General features: G+C 35.7%; 1 protein-coding gene across 1 annotated transcript in view; it reads right to left on the reverse strand.

Moving 5' to 3' along the window:
* Window positions 1-13,473, reverse strand: part of NLK (nemo like kinase) — a 177,263-nt gene that overhangs the window by 65,860 nt on the left and 97,930 nt on the right. The gene's annotated exons all lie outside the window — the stretch shown is intronic.

Here is a 13,473-nt window from a genome sequence, read left to right on the forward strand (position 1 = left end):
GCATTATCTTTCAGTTCCTGTTTTAGGCACCCAATGCTTTGGCTATCTCTTCCAGATTTTTTCATTTATAAATTTGATCTATGTGTCATCAAAGCTTTCATCTAAATTACTAATTAAAGTTTATAACAGAACTGAGAATAGATTTCTGCCACAGATATAACACCTATGACACTGCTATGGTTATTTATTAATTACTCATTTAATTAACTACACTCACTCAGGTTTTTTCATCTTGTCCACAGGAAGTCAGACACCTACCAAACTGTCTTCCTAAAATAAAGCATTCCTGTATCTACCTATCTGCCTAAAAATCAGACCAAACTTCTTTATTAACACCATGAGGTCTTTATGAATTCATTTTAGTAGTCACTATACTTTTGTGTTTATGAAACTTTTAACTAATGCACTCTTGTACTTATAAAGAGTACGAGGACTTCACTTGCTTCCATTTATTGAAAACCTGGCAAAAACAAGTATTATCATTTTCATGTTCTCAAGAGTTGGCCAGGAGACCTAACATTCTTGACTGTTGCTTGAAAAAAAAACCAAACAAAACCCACAATAGTGCTTAAAATCCACATAAACTAAGAAAGCAAAACAAGGAAAACCAAATATGTTATATTCAGACTATTAGTGGAAAATATTTTTTTCTACTTAAATATGCAACTCTACATCCAGATACTAGAAGAGAAAAAGGTCAATGAAATAGCAAGGAAGGAAATGTCCAAATCACACATTGTATCAGTTGTCATGTCTCTTTAGTTGTCTTTAGTCTGGAACCATTACTTGGCATTTTTTTTGTCTTTCATGACAATGTCATTTTTGAAGAGTATAGGGCAGTTATTTTGTAAAATGTTCCTCAATTTGAGTTTGTCTGGCATTTCTCTCATGGTTAGATTCAGGTTATGTGTTTTTGGCAGGAATAATACCACTTAAGTGATGTCTTTTTCTCAGTGTATCATAAGAGTAAGCACATGTCAATTTGTCCCATTACTGATGATAACTTTGATGGGGTATACCAGCCTTCTCCTCTGTAAAGTTATTATTTTTTCCCCTTTGTAACTTGTAAGATCTTATGGAGGGATACTTTGAGACTCCTGTTCCTCACTAAACTTTGACACTGCCTTTAAGTATCTAGGCATTGAGGATTTCTGTCTAAGTCAAGTATTAGTATGATGGTTGCCAAATGATACTTTGATAATTATTATGTATCTAACACTAGTCTGGCAAATATATATTAATTTTTAGAAAGTGAGTAAATTAACACAATGCCCTCTCCAAATACCTCATATAGCAATGTATCTTCCCTACTTCTGACTCCTTACTGGTCTTGACCCTGTTGTGACAAGGAAAGATAAACCCATGCCAAGAAACACTTGACACATGCTCAAGGTTAGTACTGTATCTTGTAATGCTTTAAGGTGAAATTCACAAAGCAGAGTTTTATTTTATTATTCATGCAAAAGTCAGTCATGCCTGTGGCTGGTAACAATATAACTCTAATGAATGTGAATGGTAGTGCAGTAATTTCACGCCATGTTGAGTTTGTTCTCTCTTAACTTGTGGTAGCAGATGCTTTAGTTCAGCACAAATAGTACCACAGAACACAGATAAGTGGGGAAGCATGTTACACAGGAATGCTTTTATTTTGTTTGAGATTGAAGGATGTGCTGTGCTTAGTTGTTTGCTGCTGCAATAGCCTGGTTATTCTAACTGCACTTGTTAATGAAGCTACAGCTGTAAAGATAATGAATAACACCCAAGGCAACTTTCCTCATTTAAAAAAGTTACCTTCCTTCCACCTGCAATTCACTTAATGGTCAGTTACTTTATCTGATAAATATTAGATGCCCTAAATAAAATAGTGCATCTGTCATTTTATCTGATTACTTTCGTAAGCACTCATGTTATACTCATAGGTGTTTAATTCCTAAATTTTAAATAAACGATTGATTCTGAAAACAGCATGTGATAAAAGTTTTAAGGGTGGGAGAAAGAATCATTTCTCACACCTGCCCGGATCACATTGGTCCTTCCCTGCACTTAAAACACAAGTTTCAACGTTTTTCAAAAAGTCAGAAGAACCCACAAGCCATTCTTCAAAGACCTAGAGTCAATACCAAAACAGGAAGCTTTTCAGATTTGGTATGATCATTTTGTTGTAATCCCAGGAAACTGACCATTGCCACAAATCTGTTTGTTTACCTAGTAACAAGCAGAAGAGTTGCAATGAAATAAGAGTGAAACTTATTACTGGGGTACTTTTCCAGGTGCTAGAATGTCACATAAAAACATCTTAAAATTAGTATAACTAAAAAACAAACAAACAACAAACCACTATCCAATAAGAATCTCCAAGAAATTATATGTTCCTCATTCATTTTCATACAAAGACTTTTTCCTACAACCTGTTTTAGTAATCTTGAAGTTAGTGGTTCTGTCACAGGTTTTAAACTATTCAAAGCAAAATAAAATTTATAGAGAGACTGCTTCAACTTGGGTTAAGAAAATCAGGTTCTTTTAATTCTAGTCACATAAAGTTATAATCAACAATCTTTTGTTTTTGCTATACATACTACAATTACTATGGCAGCTTTACCAATACAATATACATCTCAGGAATAGAACCTTTTAGACTCTAAATATATAGATTGTTGCCTTCACATTCATTTTGAAAATCATCTCCTTAAAAGTTATTTTTACTTGTATTTAGATAAGTCCACTTAAGAAACAATGACATGGATATGGCTCAAGTGACTGAGCTCCCGCCTCCCACTTGGGAGGTCCTGAGTTTAGTTCCCAGAGCCTCATAAAGAAGATGAGCAAGACAGCAAGCTGATGTGATAGTCTGGTGCAGCGAACTCACGAAACATGATAATGCAACAAGAGACACAAGAAGGAAAACATAATGAGAGACAACAAAACAGAGTGAAGGTGGTTCAAATCATTAGGTACTTGGACCTACGACATGGGAGGTCCCCAGTTCAGTCATGCTGTCAACTAAAAAGATGACAAGCACATAACAAACAGACACAGTAAATGCAAAACAACAATGGGTTGGGGAGAAATAAATAAAATAAATCTTAAAAAAAGAAAAAACAATAGCAAACTATGAAGCAAAATTTTTGATGACAAATCTAGGAAACTTATCCTATTTGTACATTAGTCCTTGTTATATATTCAAGAATACTATAGGTTAAGGAATAAGGAATTTATTTTTATGTCTCTCATGTCTTTCTAACCCAGAATTTTAACAGCCTGTAGTTGGATGCCTTATGTCGCAATTTACAGAGTTATAGACTATTTAGAACAAAACTTCTAGGCCTCCCTGCCCCTCCCCCTCAAACTCAATAAAAAAGGATTCTCATTTTTCATGTTTAGATAATTTGTTTCTTCCATTCAAGTTATTTTTATGCTTGTTCTTTTATGTTTATACAAATTTGGTATTTGCAGCATTAGGTCTTGTGGTAGTTTGATATTATTTATGAATTCCAAAAAGAGACATAGATTATGTTTGTAAACTGGTCTGTTCCTCTGGGCACGATACCCTTTGATTGATTTAAATTCAAAGGCTTTACATTAATTGTTTATGTTACAATTAGGGCTTTGATTAGACCATGTCATTAGGGAGTGCAAGGTTTATATAGCCCTTGCTGGGCTATATAAATGGACACTCACTCAAGGAAAACAGAAGCAGATATGCAAGAAAAGAAGGGTGCTCCATAGACACGGCAGAGGAGAGAACTTGATCCTGGGGCTCCGGAGACAAGAGGAGCCATTTGCCTGATAGTTTGCAGCTGAAGAGAACAGAGCAGCTAAGCCCTATGCCAGCCTACACCTGAGATCAGCAGGATGGACCCACAGAGTCTAAAGAGAAAAGAGGAAGACTGAACCTTTCCAGATACTGCCCGCCATCTTGCATTAACATATGGCAACAGACTTTGGGGAGAAAATACCTCTTATGGTACCGTGAATTGGACTCTTGAGGGCCTTGTGACTGTAAGCTTTTACCCCAAATAAATACCCTTTATAAAAGCCAACAGATTTCTGGTACTTTGCACCAGCACCCCTTTAGCTGACTAATACAGGTCTATACATAAGAAAGAGAACCTTTCCCTTTTTTTTCAAAGACACTTACCAAAATGATCTCCCAATTTATCTCATAAGAAAAAAGGACCTTCGACAACAACCAAACCAAAGCAATAAAATTTAATTTTTTTTAATATCCTCCCACATACCACCCAAGCAGAATACAACATCTATATTTAACTGAAAGAGTTAAATGTGAACTTAAACATCCTCTATCTATATGTTAAAATAAGTATAATAAATATTTGAAAAGTAAGAACACACACTCTGGTCTGTGCACTGATATGGAAAGTGTATGAGTGCAAAGCCCAGTCAATGAGATAGCAATGGTCCATTCTAATCTATATTAAGATACCCAGGAGCACTAAGGAAGGAGGGAAATGAAAAGGCAAACCATCCAATATCAAATACTTATACTACTAAGAATTTTTAAGACCTTCCTTTGCCCCACTAATAATTAAAATATGGCCGAAAAGTCATTTTACGCTAATTTCTGTGGTCCTAGGGATTATTTGATCATTCTTTAGACCATGAATTAATTAGTTCCACCCTTACTGCAGATGCTGGGGAGATACAGTGACTCTTCCTCCTCAGTCACTGTCAAATATCTCCATGAAGAGTTTGACCTGCCTGTAGGAAAGTTGCCATGTTGCCTTTTCAATGGGAATTTTCTCATTTAGAGGGTAAGTATGACACATCTCAGTCTGCCAAGTCTAGGAAGTTTTCATGGCCCACTGGTCACAGTCCTCTCCTAGAAAGGCCTATTAATATTGCAGTGAAGGAAAGGTTTCAGTACAAAGTCACAAAGGAAAATACTTGATAATCGCATCTTTACTTGCCTTTTAACAACTTAGACTGGGCAAGAAGAGATTACAATGGGTAACCAAGGTTAAAACTGTCACATAAAAATGTACTTACTTTTTTTTTTTAAGAGAAGTTGTGAGTTTACAAAATAATCATGCATACTATATAGGATCCCCATACATTGCTTCACCATCACCACCTTGCATTGTTGAACATTTGTTACCAATGATGAAAGAACATCACCAAAATTACTGCTAACTATAGTCCATATCTTACATTTGGTGTATTTTCCCCACAAATCACCCGATTATTAACATCAGGTATTAGTACTGTATATTTGTTATAATTCATGAGACAGTGTTCTCGTATTTGTACTGTTAACAGCAGTCCATCTTCCATCACAGAGTATAACATGCTTGCAACATATATAAGAAACAAAAGACTCTCCAGATGTATAGAGAACTATTAATTGATCTTTAAAAAAAAAAAAAAAAGGAACTTGCATAGGTACTTCATGAAAGAAGATAATCCAAGTGGCTAAGAAATAAATGAAAACACAGTCAACTTCATCAGTCATCTGGGAAATAAAAATTAAAACCACAGATAGACAAAAGTATTAAATAGTAGTATTATATAATCACTAAAAGGGCTATTATTTAAAAGCCTGACAATACCAAATATTTTGTGAAAATTCTTAAAGATTGATGGTAGGAGTAAAAATTGTCAAAATCCCACTTTGGAAAACACATCAGCATTTATCTACTAAACTGAAGATACGTATATCGTGGCCCACAATTCAACTTCTAGGCACATACATATACCCCACAGGAATGTGCATAACTATACACTAAGACCCATATAATTTGTTCATAGCAGCAATATTCATAATATCCCCAAACTGGAAACAACCCAAATATTAATAATGAGAAAGGATAAAATCACTATATATTCATAAAATGGTATACTTTACAGCAATTAAAATGAACTAACGTTATATGCTACAACATAGGTGAATCTCACAAACAAAATTTTGTACAAAAGAAACCAGATACAAATGAACATATACTCTTTTCATTTCTGTAATATTGAAAATATAAGTAAAGCTAACCTCTTTTTAGGGATGCACACTTATGAGAAGGAAGTGGTTACCACGAAAGTTTGGATGGTGGTTATCTTTTTTGAGAGGTAATATTGGGAGCAGAAATAGAAGAATTTGTGTGTATTTTGTGATAAACCAAGTTTTATGTATGTTTCTGTGTTTGTGTCACCATATTAAAAAGGTTTTTAAAAAGTCAAACTGCTTCATTCAATTTTCTTGCATAAAAAAAGCATTTTAGGTTGAAATTTTGTTTAATGTATAATTTTTAAAAAGGATTCTCTTCATTACTCTTCATATTGATATATATTCATAGCTGCTCAAAAGATTTTGTCATTTCTTTCCCTGTGTCACCAGTTCATTCTGTAGAGAGACATGAACTATTTATAATATCCTTTTTATCTTTGGTAGAATTCCAAAGGAATTTGCTTGCTTAAAAAAAAAATGTTTTCTTTATCATTATATAAGGATATACTATTAAGAAGCATTCCATAGAGAGATCTGTCAGCAGAATTTAGGACCACAGCCCTACCCTGAATCTAATCATTACCCACATCTCTCAACTTCTTTCTTTGTGAAGCAAAATGCTGAGATATATAGATATGCTTCAGTTCTTTAATTAGTTAAGTCTTTTAAAAATAACTCAAACCAAAAATATTACAAAAATAAAACAGGAGGCAAGACCTCCAGCTGTGGCAAAACAGAAGAGGTCAGAGTTCCTCCAAAACATCTATAAGCATTCAGGGATCTAGAAAATGACCAATGTCAAACAGATTTAAAAGTGATTATTTAGAAAAAATTGCTGAACTTTGGGTAAGGATAGTGGGAGTCGGTAATGTTATTTTGGGGCTTCTCCTTAACACCCTGACTTCCATGAGGCTCCAGCACAGTGTATGCAGAAGTTCCACCTGGAAAGGGCTGTACAAGGAACAGTAAAGTGACTTGAAGCGGAGACAAAAAAACTCACACCCAGTGGCAGTGTGAGTAAAAACATGAAAGTCAACATGAAAATAGCAAGGAAAGCCTACAGCTCTGCTAGCCTTAAACAGGGAGAGGGGCAGAGGGACAGAAAGCCAAAAATTGAACAAGGAAATCCTGGAAATGAGAGCACCAAAGAGGGACTAGATAAACTCACAAGGATGTAAAACACTTGTATTCAGAAAACTACAATGGACTGCTAAAAGAAATCAAGGAAGATCTAAATAAATGGAGGAATATTACATATTTATGGATGGGAAGAGTAAAATTGTTAAGATGTAAAGTCTACCCAAACTGATATACAAATTCAATGCAGTCCCGATAAAAATCCCAGTTCTTTTTAAAAGAAATGAAAAAGTCAATTATAAAATTTATTTGGAAGGGCAAGGGGCCCTGAATAGGCAGAAACATCTTAAAAAGGAAGAATGAAGTTGGAAGACTCTCAATTCTAGACTTTAAATCATATTAACTAGGTACAGTGGTAAAAACAGCATGGTATTAGCATAAAGAAAGACATACAGACCAATGGAACCAAACTGATGGTTAAGAAACAGACCTTCACATTTATGGTCAAGTGATTTTTGACAAGGCTGTCAAAACCACCCAGCTAGTTCAGAACAGTCTACTCAACAAATGGTGTTGGAGAATTATATTTGCATATTCAAAAAGAGAACGAGGACCCCTACCTCACATCTTATACAAAAATTAGCTCAAAATGGATCAAAGGCCTAAACATAAAAGTGAGAACCATAAAACTCCTAGAAGAAAATGTAGGGAAACATCTTCAAGACCTGGTGGTAGGTGGGGGTTTCTTAAACTTTACACCGAAAACATGAACAACAAAAGAAAAAATGGATAAATGAGACCTCCTCAAACTTAAACACTTTTGCACTTCAAAAGACTATGTCAAGCAAGTGAAAATGCAATCCACTCAATGGGAGAAAATATTCAGAAACCAAATATCTGACAAGGGTTTGATTTCCATGCTATATAAAGAGATCAAGGAAGCGGCTGTAGCTCAAGCAATGAAGTTCCCATTTACCAGATGGAGGACCCAGGCTTGATCCCCTAGACCTCCTGGTAAAAAAAAAGGAAAAAGCATCCCAGACCAGTGCGGAAAGGCACAGGCCCCTGGATGGTGAAGCAACTCACCAAAAAGATGACACAATCAGATGAGGGGAGGGGGGAAGAAATCATACAAGAAGTGGATATGACTCAAGCAGTTGGGCGCTCACCTACCACACGGGAGGTCCCAGGTTCAGTTCCTGGTGCCTCCTAAAGACAACAAGCAAGGCAGCGGGCTGACACGACGGGTTGACATGGTGAGCTGATGCAACAAGATGACGCAACAAGGAGACACAAAGTAGAAACATAATGAGACACAAAACAAGCAGGCAGCAGAGGTGGCTCAAGTGATTGGCTGCCTCCCCCCCAAATGGAATGTCATGGATTTGGTATCTGCTACTTCTTAAAAGAAGATGAGCAGACACAGAGAGCACACTACGAATAGACACAGAGAGCAGACAGTGAGTGCAAACAATGAGGAGGGAAAAAATAACATAAATCTTTGGAAAAAAAAGATCATACAACTCAACAATAAGAGCAAGCAATCCAATAAAAAATGGACACAAACACACACAATAAAGCAAAAAAATACAAAAAACTTCACATAAAAATGATAAAAATGGACAAAAGACTTAGACATTTCCCCCAAGAGGAAATATAGAGAAAAAGCAATGAAAAAATGTTCAATACCACTAGCTATTAAGGAAATGCAAGTCAAAACTACAATGAGATAATACCTCACACCTCACAGACAGCCACTATTAAAAAAAAAAGAAAGCAAGAAGTTCTGGAGAGGATGTGGAGAAATAAGGAACACTTCTTCACTGTTGGTGGGAATGTAGAATGGTGCAGTCTCTGTGGAAGATAGTTTGGCAGTTCTTTAGGAAGCTAAATACAGAACTGCTGTATGATCCAGCAATCCCTCTACTAGGAATATAACCAGAAGAATTGAAAACAGTGATGTGACCTGTTATTTGCACACAGATATGTATAGTGGCATTATTTACAACTGCCAAACATGAACCTTGAGGATGTTATGCTAAGTGAAATAAGCCAGACACAAAAGGACAAATATTGTGTGGTTTGACTAATACTAACTAAATACAAAGAATAAGCACATGGAGCTAAAATCTAGACTTTAGGTTACAAGAAGAATGAGGACTGAGAAGGGGTACTGATGCTTAATGTATGTAGAATTTTCATTAGCTTGACTGTGGAAATGGATAACATACTATAGTGAGTATAACTAACACAGCTGGTTAATAAACGTGGTTGTGGCTGAAAGGCGTAGTCTAAGGATGTAAATGTCAATTGAAAGAATACTACAGAATAATCTAGGGAATGAATAACATAGTGAACCCAGAGGTGGATGAGGCTTGTGGTTAATTGTACAAATATCAAGAATGTTCTTCTAGGAACTAGAACAAACTATGTCACTATTACAAGGTGGTAAGAATATACTGATGCATGAGAAACACAATTAATGTAATTTATAGACTATAGTTAACAGCAACATTGTAATAATCTTGCATCAATGTCAAAAAAAGGTCTATATCAACACTAAGGGTCAATTATAGGGGTGTACAGGATTTTTTTTTCTTTTGAACTAAGGAAAACACTTAAAAGTTTACTAGGGCAATGACTAGAATTCTGTGATGAAAGTGAGAGCCAATCAGTATATACTTTGCGTAGAATGTACAAGGCATGGAACTGTATAACACAGGGAACCATGTGGTGGAAGATGGACTGTGGTTAATAGTATAAATATGAGAGTGTTCTCTCCTGAACTATAACAAATGTACAATATTCATACAAAGTGTTAATAATATGGGGTGTATGGAAAAAATATACTGAAATAACTATGGACCATAGTTAGTGGTAATAGTCTGATCATGTTCTTTCATAACCTGTAACAAATGTTCCACTATGGTGTAAGGTGTTGGTGGAATGGTGATGTATGGGAACTCTGTACATTATGCATGATTGTTTTGTAAGCTCACAACTTTTCTAATAAAAAGAAAATGGGGGAAGCAGATGTGGCTCAAGCAACCAAGCTCCTGCCTCCCACATGAGAGGTCCTAGGTTTGGTTCCCAGTGCCTCCAGGAAAAAAACAACAATAACAAGCAAAACAAATGAGAAAACCAACTCAGGGAAGCTGATGTGGCTCAGTGGTTGAGTACTGGCTTCCCATATACGAGATCCCAGTTATAATCCCCAGCCCTGGGTACCTCTGGGGAAAAAAAAAAAAGAAAGAAAATGGGGGGAGCAGATGTAGCTCAAGTGGTTAAGTGCCACTTCCCACATTCGAGGTCCCAGGTTCAATCCCCAGCCCCAGTACATTAAAATTTAAAAATTTTTTTTAAAAAAGGACCAAATACTTCCCAATCTTAATGAAAAACATAAATATCAATAACCAAGACAACACACCCCAAAGAGAATAAATCCAAAAAGAACTGCTCTGAAACATCTACTATTCAGAAAGACAAATATCAGAGGGGGGGGGGGGATTCTGAAAGTAGCAAGAGAAACCCAAAGTATCACATACAATGGAACCTCAATAAAATTAAGTGCTGACCTCTCACTGAAACCATGGAGGTAAGAAAAAGTGGTATGATATATTTAAGGTTTTGAAAGAGAAAAACTGCCAGCCAAGAGTTTTCTATCTGGTAAATTGTCCTTCAAAAATGAGGATGAGTTTAAACTCTTCACAGACAAAAATAGAGTATATTACCAAAAGACTAAAATTATAAGGGATATCAAATGGAGTGTTGCAATCTGAAAGGAAAAAAAACAAAGGCAAGAGATCTGGAGAAGAGTACAGAAATGAAGATTATTAGGCAGGGTAAGTTAAAGAGTAAAAAGACAATAGTAAGATTTGACAACAGAAAGTCAAAGAATAAAACAGATGAAGAAGGATGCCTTTACAGTAATAATATTGATGTTAATGGCTTGAACTACCCAATCGAAAGACAGACTGATAGAATGGATAAAAAAATTATCCATCTATATGCTGTCTACAAGAGATTCACATCAGATGTAAAGACACAAGCAGGACGAAAGTAAAAGGTCGGAAAAAGATAATCCATTCAAACAGTAACCAAAAACAATCTGGAATAGTGATACTAATATTGTGCAAAATAGATTTTAAAAGCAAAACTGTTATAATGGAGGAAGAGGATCATTATATATTAATAATGGGGCAATTCACCAAGAAGAAATAACTATAATAAATAATTATGCATCTAATTGGGTGCCCCAAAATACCTGAGACACACACTGGCAAAACTGAAGGGAAAAATAGATGTCTCTACAATAATAGATGGAGATTTCAACACACCACTTGTAGTATTGCAAAGAACATCAGGACTGTAATAGGATAAATGAATTAGACCTAAGACATTTATAGAGCATTATATCCCAAAACAGCAGGATAACACTCTTTTTAAGCGCTCATGGAGCCTTCTCCAGGATAGACCATATGATGGGTCACAAGCCAAGTCTCAATAAATTTTAAAAGACTGGAATTATATAAAAAACACATTCACTCATCTAACGGAATGAAGATGGAAGTCAATGATAGAAAAAGGGAAAAAGTGATAAATATATGGAGATTAAACAACACAAATAATCAGTGAGTCAAAGAAGAAATTTCAAGAAAATTCTGTAAATATCTTGAGATGAATGAAAATGAGAATACGACATATCAAAATTCATGGGACGAAGAGTGGATGTGGCTCAAGCAATTAGGTGCCCGCCTCCCACATGGGGTGGGGGTGGGGGGTGGGGAGGGTCCCAAGTTCAGTTCCCAGTGCTTCCTAAAGACGAGTCACAATGAGCCACGAGAGAAAGTGGCTCAAGCGGTTGGGCACTCACCTCCCACATGTGAGCTTCAGTTCCCAGTGTCTGAGGAAGATTAGCAGACAACAAGCAGACAGATGAGGAAGCCATGGGGGGGCAGAGGGGGATAAAAAATAAAATGAAACAGTGAACTAAAATGTTTAAAAAAAACACAAAAAACCCTATGGGACACCACAAAGGCAGTGACGAGGGAAATTTATAGCCCTTGATGCGCAAATTAAAAAAGAAGAAAGAGCTAAAATTGAAGGTCTAACTGCACACCTACAAGAACTAGAAAAAGAACAGCAAACTAACCCCAAACCATGCTGAAGGAAAGAAATAGTAAAGATCAGAACAGAAATAAATGAAAACACAAACAAAAAAAAAAAAATAGAAACAACAAAACCAAGAGTTGATTCTTTCAGAAGATCAACAAAATCGACAAACTCTTAGCTGGACTGACAAAGGAAAAAAGAGAGAAGATGCAAATAAATAAAATCAGAAATGAGAGGAAGACATTACCACTGACCCCGCAGAGGAAAGATCATAAAAGGATACTATGAGCAACTCTAAACCATAAAACTAGACAATGTAGACAAGATGGACAAATTCCTAGAACCACATGAACAACCTACACTGACTCTAGAAGAGAGGACCTCAACAAACCAATCACAAGTAGAGACTGAAACAGTCATCAAAAACCTCCCCAAGACAAACAGCCCAGGACCAGAAGGCTTCACAGTTGCATCTACTAATCATTCAAAGACAATCTAATACCAATTTTGCTCACGCTCTTGCAAAAAATTGAACAGAAAAGAATGCTATCAAACTTATTCTATGAAACCAACATCACTCTAGTACCAAAACCAAATAAAGATACTGCAAAAAAAGAAAATTACAGACCAATATCTCTTATGAATATAGATGCAAAAATCCTGAACAAAATACCTGCAAACCAAATCCAAAAGCACATTAAAAAAATTATATACCACAATCAAGTGAGTTTTACGCCAGGTATGCAAAGGTGGTTCAACACAAGAAAATCAATTAGTGTAATAAACCACATTAATAATCAAAGAAACACCACATCATCCTCTCGAATGATGTAGAAAAGGTGGTTAATAAAATACAGCATCCTTTCTTGATAAAAACACACTGAAAGATAGGAATAGAAGGAAGCTTTCTCAATATGGTAAAGAGCATATATGAAAAACCTACAGCAAGCATTGTACTCAATGGTGAAAGAGTGAAAGCATTCCTGTTGAGATGAGGAGAAAGACAAGGATGCCCACTGTCACCACTGTTATTCAATATTGTGCCAAAAGTTCTAGTTAGAGCAATTAGAGTAGATAAAGGAATAAAATGCACCCAAATAGGAAAGGAAGAAATAAAACCTTCTCTTTTGCTGATAAGATTCTCTATCTAGAAAATCCTGAAAAATCCACAATAAGGCTACTAGAACAGATGAGTTTAGCAAAGTGGAGGATACAATATTAATACACCAAAATCAGTAGCGTTTCTATACATTAGCAATTAGCAATCTGAGGAGGAAATGAGAACAAAATCCAATCAGTAATAGTGACTGAAGAATCAAATATTTAGA

This window comes from Dasypus novemcinctus, chromosome 21, assembly GCF_030445035.2.
Source record: "Dasypus novemcinctus isolate mDasNov1 chromosome 21, mDasNov1.1.hap2, whole genome shotgun sequence".
Lineage (NCBI taxonomy): Eukaryota > Metazoa > Chordata > Mammalia > Cingulata > Dasypodidae > Dasypus > Dasypus novemcinctus.